Source organism: Diadema antillarum, unplaced genomic scaffold, assembly GCF_040938485.1.
Source record: "Diadema antillarum isolate AM-2024a unplaced genomic scaffold, OU_Dant_1.0 seq00001225_RagTag, whole genome shotgun sequence".
NCBI lineage: Eukaryota > Metazoa > Echinodermata > Echinoidea > Diadematoida > Diadematidae > Diadema > Diadema antillarum.
In genome coordinates, this window is record NW_027272015.1 from 402252 (window position 1) to 411892 (window position 9641).

Sequence of the window (9641 nt, forward strand, 5' to 3'; positions counted from 1 at the left end):
TGAATTAATTTGGCTCTTTTTAAATTAATGATCCTTGCGTCGAGTTATTAATTTGAATAAGAATATGCAGCACTCGCTGCTATTAAGGGATTCGGACCAACACTGGCTATCGGGCGAAAGCTCGGTAGTCTAGTGGATATGAAGCCTGTCTAGTAATCAGGAGGTCGTTTGTTCGATTCCCATCCGAGTATGTAAAGCCCATGATGCTTTTTTTATATCATGGCTTACTCAAAACACACTGAGTAATCGGTGTTTATACATGCTGAGAAGGGCGATTTGTCAATCAGTTGCATTCAACCACTCCAACCATGTTTAACCCAGTGACTTCCTGGGATACTACATTACATCAATAAGTTAAAGCAAAATTCAATGTAACTCGTAAGAAAAAGAATCAAGATAAATTTCCCTCATAACAACAGGGCTCTGGCACTGTAGAGGCGTGGGTTTGCCGCCTTCGACGGCCCTTCTAGTTCATATTGCCCATGAGTCGCATTGGCATAACTACGGGAAGGGGCATGGGGGTCACATGTCCCCTCAAATTGGCTGGTCAAAAAACCCAACAAAACATTTACGAAAATAGGAAAGGAAAAGAAAGGAAAAGAAAAGGAAAGAGAAAGGAAAGAAGAGCAAACAAAAAGAAAGTGGAAGAGAAATACCCGGAAGCGTTCGCTACCTTCGCTCACTCGCATTTTAAGTATCTTAAGCAATGCAGGTTATATTGATAGTTACTATTCTTATAAAAGGGAATTGGTTTGTATCTTGTGTCTCTATCTAATGTCATATTATTCTCTTACTTATAAAGAATTTTAGTATATAATATAACTGCAAGGAATCGGGCGGAGGTTGACCTAAAATAGATGAATTTCAGTGGATAATGGCCTGTGACCAATAGCCTATTCCTATCATACCCACTATGAGAACGGAAGATGCCGATAAAATATACACCATCATGAGAATGGAGAAACAATACACTAGAACCTGGGGCGTTTCATGAAGGAACTTGTCGGATAAAATGTCCGACAAGTCAATTATATCCGACAAGTTCAGAGAAATCAGCCAATCAGACTTGAGAATTTCTCAAAATTTGTCGGATATAATTGACTTGTCAGATATTTTATCGGACAAGTTCCTTCATGAAATGCCCCCCTGTTCTCAGTATACAAAATTCCAATTTTTTATCGCTCGTAAAATCTAGGAACAAGATGGTTTCCAGAAGCGTGATCTGCCCTGCCTGAATATCATAATACTTCACACACAACCTAAATGGGTCAATTCCTGGCCTGACTATAGCATTAAACTAGTCGAGCACGGTTAGTAAAAATTGCTATACGAACATGATGATAGTAAAATGCGGCAATGCAGCTAGTAATGCTCTGCTGGATTAAATCAGGCCATGGTTTACTAACCCAAAGCTAGTCAATCAAGTCTGACTAGCATAAAATTGTATGCTGTACTAGTTTGCAGTGTATACGCCAAGAATTAGTCAAAGTGGAGGAACTAGTGTAAAGCTAGTCGAAGTGGAGAAACTATCATAAACTCGTTGATCTTACGAAAACAGCACATGTTAGTAAAACTGAAGGAACTACCGTGAACTAGTAAGTCAAGCTGGCAGAACTAGGGTGAATTCCAGTGAATACATATTTGAATGCATTTGGTTAGGCCAATAGAAATTGAGAATTCCCCTGTCATGTGTTTACTTTAAGCCAATCACCAGCCGCAATTTCCCCTGGTTTGGGCGCGGGAAGGTTTACCTGAGCGACGCGTCTGTCGCCTGTGCGTGGACGTACTGTGTGCATGTGTATACGATGTGCTGTGCGTGTATTATATGCATAGGATTTACGTGCGTGTGCAATCGTGAGAATCAGAGCCTGGATGTAATGGACGTGAGAAAATTTCTGTCTTCAAATGGAGTGGGGCGGAGATATTATTCACATTTTTGAAGGTAAGCAAACCATAGATCGATCTAATTATAACTTGTTGAGTTTTTCCAGTATTATGGGCTACTACCTCTCCGTAAACGACCATCTAAGTTACCTTACGAATAACCCCGGGCCCGGGACGCTCCTTGTAACGTTAGTGTACACAGTTAGCTATGGGGCTGGTCGCAGTTATTACCTTACCATAAACACCTAACAGCTAGAATCCGAGGCCGAAACTCAACTGTTAGGTGTTAGGATCTCTACAGTAATACTTTGAGTCTTTGTGCATGTTGGGATGGGGCTCGGCCTATTCGCGGACTAAGTCTTTAACTTTTTAACGTTAGAAACGCATTTTTTAAACAAAATAGAGTCTAGACCAGGTTATGATTTCCAAAATTAACAAAAATGAGTGACGAATGTAACCGTCATTGACATTGTACATCTGACATTGTAACTGTGTGAAGGGGCTACTTGTACTTTTGGTAGGCACCTATAGAGCGAAGTTGAAAAAATGCCTCTCATGATACATCGATCATCAGGAGCTATCTTCTAATAGAGTTCTAAAAGTTCTAACGTTAACATTATGCGTTTCAGAAAATATTGGGACACACTAAACTCTGAGTCTAAATTCTCCAGAACGTTAGTCGTAGGCCTAAAGTAAACTACTAACAGTGTAATGTTAGATCTTAGAGAAACTAATAGAACTAGACACGGTCTAGTCTACATGTACTTAGTTGGGGTTCTACCGAGGTAGGGCTTACTCTAACTGCGACCAGCCCCAACACGCAGGGATTGCTCCCACAGTGTGTAACTGTGTATACGGAGCGTCCCGGGGTTAGGCTTAGGACCTACTCTAAGTCTAACTGTAAAAGTCTAACCATTAGTCTAAACAAGTCTCACAACCGTTGGCGTTTGTAGGCCTACTCATTTATTCTATTCCAACTAGAACAGCATTAACACGAAATATAGGCCTACTATTACTAACGGGTTAGGCCCAACTAGTATTAGTAGGTAGTCTAGAACTCCGGTTAGGTCCCCACTCACCCTTCACCGCTATAGCTGGGGACTTCTTTCAACCTCCATAGACTTTGCGCATTAGTGGAGACACACACGCAGAATGAGAGGGGACCGATATCACGATTTAGCCCTAGAACGTAGTAGAAGCAGAACCTAGACCACTGTTAAACATCTAGGGCCTACATTGAACGGTTTTCCAGGATAAGCTATATCCTAGTAGGGCCTAGGTCCGGTTCTCATTGCGGTATTATAGACCTAACGTTAGGCCTACAGTGCAGTGGTATGAACTCTACATGGACTACAAGCATAGCATCATGCACACAGAGATGATCACTGTAAAGTATGTAGAGGGAGACGTCTGGTCGAGTTTAGACCACGGTTAGAGATCGACGTATATAAAGCTGTGCTATAATTAACCCTATTTTAACTGGGGGGGGGGGGTCAAATTGACCCCCTTCTCGACATTTCACACCACGATTCCGCAACGCGCAAAGATTTTGCCGCGTCATTTCATGACTTTTTTTCATTGAAGTCTCCCGCATATTTTGAGACCAAATTTGCGATGTCCGGGTACACCGTTTTGAAGTTACGCAATGTTTTGCATATGCATGTCAACCTGAAAACAGCTCAAATTCATGATTTCTGTGCAAATCCTATGCAAATTGTGGTTTGTTTGTTTGTTTTTTTTGTTTAATTGATATAAATTAGATTATTTCAACTTTTAACCATTGAAATTAATCAATTCTAATGTAGATAAGCTTGAAAAAGTGCCTGCAACAAATTTTGGAAAAAAAACAAACAATGGAAAACAAAAGATCGAAAAAACAGTAAAATACATGAAAAATTAACAACACAATAAAAAAACAAAAGAAACTGATTTTGACTGCCTATTTTTTTAAAAGAAAATAGTTTGATGTGTCTTGAAGAACTCTGACACAAAAATTTAGCAATCCTTCAGTCTTTTTGTTGGAGTTATATGTAAAAATATAATTTCATGCATAAATTTGCATAATTAATTTATTCAAAAATATAACATCAACATTTTTTCTATTGTATGACCATGTAATCTTGTAGTTGACATCCGGCTCTATTTTCAGGCAAAATTTTGCGGCGATCGCGTGATCGGCGGCCAAGATATGAAGGGGGGGGGGTCAAATTGACCCCCCCCCCCGTAAAAACTTGGTCTCCAATAGCCCAGTTGAAATAGGGTTAATGCAATAGACTAGAAGCGTCTAGAAACTCTACATTGCTATTGAGTCGACAGCCGAATCACTGACACTGTGTTGCCAGAAGGTGATCTCGATTGATACGGTAATAAAAAAAAAAAATGGTGAAATTTGGTGATTTATATAATTGTGATGACCTATGTAGTAAAAAGGACTTTTATTTGCCACCACATCGAGCATCCACACAGCTGGGAGAATACCATAGTGCTATTGCACTCCCACGTCATGTGTGGCAATCATCTAAGTAAGAAATACGATGCATGCACTGTTAAGTGTTAGTCCACTGTGACATCACACATCATGGAGATCGATCCCCCTTAGACGACAACGGGTACTATATTTGAACATTGTTTTTTATGAAAGTTACAGGTGACCTTAGGCATTGAAATTTGGCAGAGATCATCTTTGGGTCTTTCCAAATATGCTGATCGATGTAGCTAAAAAGTAATTTCTAGCTCTTCTATTGATGCACACTTAGTATTTGTGTGGACAAAACGGAACTGCATATTGTCTTGTGGAGATGAGTTCTAAATCCATTTCTGAACATTGTGTTTTCATGCTTTCCTCCAGATAAAAAGACGTAACATGACAGTTCTTCGGGAGTGATGGTGATTTAAAGGAACTCGATATGGGGGTCATCATTTGGAGAACGAAGACAGATTGATAGCTGTACAGTCTCTGTCACACCACGAGGGTGCAGATCACCAGATTGAAGAAGTACATGTAACAGATGTGGCCAACGACTAGCCATTGAATGCAGGGTTGACGAATGCTGGAAACACCGGGCCAACATCAGCGAAGGAGCCTCTGAGATATGGACTTCCATTGCACTAACCCTGCTGTAAGCTATTCTGTTGTTTTCCACGATGATTAATGAAGGGAGACTAATTTGAAATTGATTCACATTTATTTTACATTTTAGAGTCTCAGTAATTACATAAGAGGCTACATTAAGAGACTGAAAGCTTTGTTGGTTTTGTTTTGTTTGAAGAAATGATTTTCAAGTATTGATTATTCTTCATGGAGCAGTTTTGGAGCTGTCCTTCTCTCTGAAAATGAAAGCCTTGAGAGGTTAGTACTCGTATTTAAGAAAAATGTGTACTTGCTGTATCGACAGAAGTGAAAACCATGTTATGGTCAGTCTTGAGTTGTGTAAGTAGAGCTGAACGTTGCTTATGGCAAATATGTATATTAAATGATTTTGCACTTCAAGTTTATAATGTAAACTGGAGGGACCTATTATCCTCATGCCATAATTTGTATGATTTGTAAAACCTTTAAATTTTACTTATTTGCCCAGGAATTCAACACACACATCACTCCAAGGGGGAGGAGATACTTCAATAGCTGATGGAAGGAGTTCTGACTGCTCCAAGGAGACACCTGCTTATCCAGATCATCGTAGCATATTTCTTGTTGATAATGGAAGCAGAAAACTGTACAGCGTAAGTTCAATTGTTTGAATACTGGTCTGGAAAACCAGTTTCCCATTGTCATGTCTTGTACTATACATTTCCATGCAATATAGCACCATCTAATTTGCCTGTTCACTTTTGTTGTTGTCTTCTCAAATATAGAGAATAACAGTCTAAAATGTGCCCCCCCCCCCCAAAAAAAAAAAAAAAAAAAAAAAAATGAAGGGACCGGTAAGTATAACGTTGTAAATGAAGTGATGGTTATAGATTTAAAAATAAAGACTGATATACTTGTATGAAACATGTAAACAGAGTGTACCTACAAGACTCCGCGCTGACTTATTTTCTTGGTAGCCCCATTGGGCCACATGTAAATGATAATAGTCCTAATACTTATGATATAATTATGATAATGATGAATGAAAAAAATGGAAATTGATTTGCCATAAAGTTCGATGGATAATCACATCTTGTATTTTTCTACTAACTGTGCACATCCACACTTAACCCATCTGCATGAAATTTTCATTTGTATTAACTGATATTTGGTGTAAGAAGCACATGAATAAATGTACTTGAAACAGCGGTACTGAATAGCAATAGAAATTAATGCCAAGAAAAAAAAACATGAAAATAGTTCAGCCCCTTAAAAGATTGAAATGAGGGTCAATTTTTTGATGTTATATATTTGCTTCGTAGAATGTGATTAACATTCTTCTTGCTTCCTTTTTAAATTCAGATACCCAAGTAGTGAGCAAAAGACGCGTTGAAGCCAAGGCAGTTGCGATGCAGTACCCCACTTTGTGAGACACCACACAAGGTGCACAAGGATATGTAAGTTTATACTCATAAGTTTGTGTGATCTACAACTTTTTAGCCCTCTTTAGCAGAAAGCTTAAGTGACATACATGGTATCTTATTCATCTAGCTTGCAAAAACTTGAACATTTTCAACTTTTCTCCAGAGATAGTGGACAGAATTCAACCATACTAGGAGTTGATCATCCTTGTTTAGTTAGGGGGCAAGGACCCAAAGTTGTTCAGGATATGGTCATGAGCCCCCCCCCCCCCCCCCCCCAAAAAAAAAAAAAATGGCCTTTACAGGGAAATTAATTGCATCTATGTCTTAAGTCATTGGGCAAATATACAGGCAATGTGGGGCTTTTGATAATCTTTGATGTACATGTTCATAGATGTCTAATAAATTTTGTGTGCAGATTGGTCTCATTCCATGACTTAGGTTGGATGTAAGTAAACTCCAACGTAACGCAATGTAACGTAAGCTCCAACATGCCAGTTGCGCCGTTCATTTATTATAAACCTATTCTCCTTTTCTTCCATAAGAATGCCACTACATGTATTTCTACTGCTATCAGATCTTCATCAGTTATAGTCAACTCTGTGCCAAAGTGAAATTTGTTGAGACTCGAGAAAAAGCTTTGACCTACAATGCATTCTTATATTCAGGAGTACCTGTATGACAAGGATCTCGGGATTCATTGAGTATCGTTTGGAGACCTTGAGGAGCTATGACACCACTCATCAACTCAGGCAGAGAGAGAGTAGTTGCAGCTCCCACCAAGCCCCTGACTGAACACAATTCCAACATTAGATTAGAAGCCCAACGAGAAGAGACAGCTATCATCGGTGTATAGGCCTACGTACATATCCTTGCTTTTTCCTCTTTTGAGATACATTAAATGCTCCTCTGAAGTTGGAACTTACATTCTTGTTGAAGAGTCAGCCTCATCAGGCTCATCTGTAGTTGAACATGAAGCTGTTACCAGGACGTACTGCAGCACTTCAACACTAAAAGTAGAACAGGGCTCGTCGATGAAAAGAGTTTGTTTTGAAACTTCAAGCTGCCCTGAAAACAACCTTATTATAGGGAAGATTTTATTTTCCCAAACAACTGGCAGTATTCACCAAATATTGTGATGACACAAAACGATCCAAATTCTGTATGTTCATCCATGCTTCCTTCCATGTGTCCATCTGTTACAGTTTCAGTAACTTTTTTGAACTTCAATCGTAACCAAACTTGGATAATAGGTGCACTATGGTAACTTTCCCCTTATGACACACTTTGAAGTCACATGACAGGGTCAAAGCCTCAAAAGTAAAAAAACAAGGTCATTTGAGGTATAATTGTTAGTTTATTTTGGTTAACTGTTTCAAATTTTGTCAATTAGTGCTAGTTGATATTTAATTTCAATATTAGATGATCAAATATCAGTAACACAATAAACTGCCTTTAGTCAGAAACTGGCTTTCTGGTGAAAAAAAATTGATCTATTTTTAGGACAGGGACTGGTCGATCCATGTACTGTTTTCAAAATGTGGTCTTAACAACTGCTAGTGAAGTGGGTAATGTTCATTGTGTCTATTTTAAACTCAACTGAGCCAAAGGCTTGAGTGAGCTATTGCGATAGATCGCTTTTTGTTCGTCATGCGTCGTGCATAGACTTTTACATTTTCATCTTCTTCTCAAGAACTGGTGGGCGGATATCAACCAAACTTGGTGGGGATCATTCTTAGGGGGTAGGGACCAAAAGTTGTTCATGTGGAGCATGTGGCCCAGGGGGACAGCCCCAAGGGGAAAAAGGGGGTAATCTTTAAAAATCTTCTTCTCCAGACCCCAAAACAATGCAGTTAATATGTTATTTGCAGATCTATACATTTAACTATAAAGAATATAGTTTGTTCATGGAAAGACCCAAGTTTCGGTGGTGGGGGCCAAGGGGAAAAAACACATGTCCATCTTCTTCAAACCGGAGTCCAGATTTCAGTCAAACTTGGTTGGGATCATCCTTAGTGGGTAGGGTCCCAAGGTTGTTCATGTTGAGCATGTGGTCGAGGGGGGGGGGGGGGGGGGGGGCAAGGGAAGATGGGAGAAACTTTTGTGCTCCAGATCTAAAAGCATTATAGGCAAGATATGGTGTATGTGGATATCTTTATAGGTGAAGAATATACGTTCATGACAATGCCTCAATACCTATGATAACCTCCTTGGAGCTCGGGGGGGGGGGGGGCAGAGGATAGGGCCCCCAAGAGAGGAAAAAAAAAATCTTGCTCTCCAGACCCGAAAGCATTACAGTCAAGATACGTTTTAAGTAGATACCTTAAAGATAAAGAATATTCATGAAATGTTGTTCATGACAATACCTCGGAAAACCCCTTTGGACAGACTGTTTTGTGTACTAACATCGGTCTTGTACTAGTCTGATTTCATACCTTGATACCACCTTCAGAAATGCATCCTTTCTGTACAAAATGGCATGATATAAAAAGAAAGTCAAAATCTGAAATTTTTAGAGAATTTGTTCCGTTTGTTGTATTTTTAGATCAGATTAATACATTACATGTACCTACATTTGTATTGGATGTTACATCACTGCAAGCCTCATTACATCTTATTCTTATGGACAGTAATGTGTTTGTGTGTGAAAGTTTATGAAATATACTCTGTAATAACAAAATTGTGTAGGAACCACACACATTATCTCAATGAGTTATTACTACATGCATATGCCTATATTATAATCATTTGTAAGAAAGCAACCAGAGTCAGATTTCTCTAATTAAATTCCAAAATACATGTACTGTACATTTAGTACACAATCCTTGGGAATGAATTTCTGCTTTAGTTTCAGACTTTGCCTTGCGGCTACTCCTTGACACAGATTTCGAGTTGTATAGCCACATATAATTTATAGTTCTTAATACACTGTACACTAAAACATGCGTTATAAAGCTGAAATAATGAGAAGGATGAGAAAGACTCAAATCAAGTTTGTAGCCCATATTATACCAACATTATGAATTATAATAAATTTGCTCTCATAGTGTTAAGTTGACTTGGTCATATGATTAAAGCTTTTGTGACTTGATTTGAGATAATTATCATTGAGAAATTTATAATGCATTTGGAGTTGGATTATTATACCTGTCCTAGCTGTAAGGAAAAACCAAAATCAACTGCCTAGTTCCTAGTATAGCAAAGTTATTCACATAATTTAAAAAATCGCTCCCATAGACTTTATGTGTACCGTTTCTCCTCCCTCT

The 9641-nt window shown here is 38.8% G+C and overlaps 1 long non-coding RNA gene across 2 annotated transcripts; it reads left to right on the forward strand.

The window, feature by feature from the left end:
• Window positions 1–1536: 1536 nt before the first annotated feature.
• Window positions 1537–7169, forward strand: LOC139744988 (uncharacterized). 2 transcript variants are annotated; one of them, XR_011711856.1, is made up of 4 exons: window positions 1537–1942; window positions 5463–5607; window positions 6317–6411; window positions 7044–7169. It is a non-coding gene; the product is annotated as an uncharacterized lncRNA (long non-coding RNA). The 2 variants fall into 2 exon arrangements; XR_011711855.1 differs by lacking the exon at window positions 1537–1942 and adding an exon at window positions 4760–5003.
• The last annotated feature ends 2472 nt before the right edge of the window (window positions 7170–9641 follow it).